This window comes from Limulus polyphemus, unplaced genomic scaffold (genome assembly GCF_000517525.1).
Source record: "Limulus polyphemus unplaced genomic scaffold, Limulus_polyphemus-2.1.2 Scaffold671, whole genome shotgun sequence".
NCBI lineage: Eukaryota > Metazoa > Arthropoda > Merostomata > Xiphosura > Limulidae > Limulus > Limulus polyphemus.
The window spans coordinates 467,637-469,822 of NW_013666281.1; positions in this window are offsets into that span (position 1 = coordinate 467,637).

The window sequence follows — 2,186 nt, forward strand, 5'->3', positions numbered from 1 at the left end:
ATTGAGAAAGAATAAACTAGTTTTATTTAAGAAATGACTTGTATCGCTGAAGTTTCTCGGGTAGCATTTCTACCAGAAATTATCAAACGAGCATAAACCTAACAAATTGGTGTCAGTCAGTGGGAAGGAAAAGAAAAAAAGATGAAAACGAGAAGTGCCAAATCCAACTAGGACTTAGCAAATTTGATGGCAGCAATACAACAACAGCAAAAGAAACAAGAAGAACGAGAAAAGAAAGAAGAAGAGAGATTACAGCAGAGGCAAGAAAACCTGCAACAGTGGCAGCTCGAACAGCAAAATAAACAAAAAGAGAGACTACAGCAATGGTTGGAGGAGAAAGAAAAGAAACAAGAAGATAGGCTACAGCAGTGGTTGGAGGAGAAAGAAAATAAACAAGAAGAGAGATTACAGCAGTGGCAACTAGAACAAGAAAAGAAATAGGAAGAAAGTATCTAACAGTTGCAGGAAAGTCAGCAGCAACTACAGGAAAGTCAACAACAATGGCAAAAAGTACAAATGGAAAACATTTGTAAATTTAAAAGCGAATTAAATACATTAAAGGATGATTTATTGTCTTTTACACAAGGGGGATACATTAATGATCGACTTAATCAGCCTCAGACAACGGGAAGCCATTCCAGAACCCGCAGCTAAACCCTAATGCAGACATCTTCAGTACTGTTAGAAGTCACATCCCAGATATGAATGTCAGCAATTGGGGTGATCTAGTACGAAGGAAGCCACAGGAATGCGATGGGAAGGCACCATGGGAAGCATATAGAGCACAATTTGAGCTCCTGGCAGAGATGAATGGATGGACAGAGGAGCAGGAAGCAGTATATCTGGCAACGAACTTGAAGGAACAACCACTGGAAATACTTGGACAGTTGTCAGCAGACGACAGACACAATTATAGAGCACTGGTGGCTGCTCTAGAATTCAGGTATGAAACCCAAAATCAGTCTGAAGTCTTCAGGGCTAGGTTTAGGACTAGAGTCCGCGCTAAAGGGGAGAGCCTGTAAGAGCTGGCACAGAATTTGGAAAGTATGGCACACAAAGCCAACCCAACTGCGCCACCTGATGTCCTCAAGCTGTTGCTGAGGGATCAGTTTGTAGATGCCGTGGACAGTCCACAACTAAAGATACAAATAAAGCAAGCACGCCCCTCTACTATGCAGGATGCAATGGCCAGAGCTCTTGAATTCGAATCATATGTTAAGTCCAGCACAGAGATACTAAGTTTGGTACAGTCATCAGGATTCAAGGCCAGAAAAGGGCAGCTTTCAGAGAAGTTTGAGGGACTTTGCTGGCACTGTAATAAACCTGGGCACAAGAGAGCTCAATGTTGGAAACTTCAACACAGGGAAGATGTCACAGCAGGAAAAGCTGCTACCCAGAAAGGTTGTTGGAACTGTGGAGAGCAAGGACATATGAGAAGCCAGTGTAAGAAGAATATTACCAACAAGTCAGCTTTTGGGAGACCAGTAGTGTTTGTTGTTGAGGGATACCCACCAAACCTCATCATGGAAGTCCCAACAGCTGGGTGTAAAATGCCAAGCACACATAGTATCTACGTGACAAGAAAGCTGGATGGCCAAAGGTGCAACTTTGTCATAGATTCTGCATCTCAGTAAACCCTTGTGAGTATCAAGATGCTGGATAACAAAGGAGTACCAGAAGCTGTACAGAAGCTCTGTGGTGTGACAGGATATTCTGCAAGGTTGTGGGGACCAGTGTGGGTAACTATTGAGCTCATGGGCATGAAGGACAGACTCAAAGTATACTTGGCTGACATTGAAGATCAATGCATATTAGGGTTGGACTACTTACTCCCGAGGAAATTTGTAATTAATTTTGGTAAAATGACGTTTGGAACAACAAAGGCCAAATTCCTGTAACTGTTAAAAGAGAAGTTGAACTAACTAGGTGCCACCAAGCTGAAGTCAAAGTGACTGAAGAAGTTGATGATGGTGAAGTGGAACCAGGTATAGATATTAAAGCAGAGCAGTAGAAAGATCAAGATTTGAAGCCAATAACTGATTTTCTAAAAGCAAGTGTTTTGCACCCTGCTTGGGAGAAGGTGTCTAGTCTAAGCCCTGTGACAAGGAACTATTGGGCACAATGGGACCAGTTGAAGCTTAAAGATGGTATTCTTCTCTGGAGGTGGGAAACTGGCAGATGGGAAA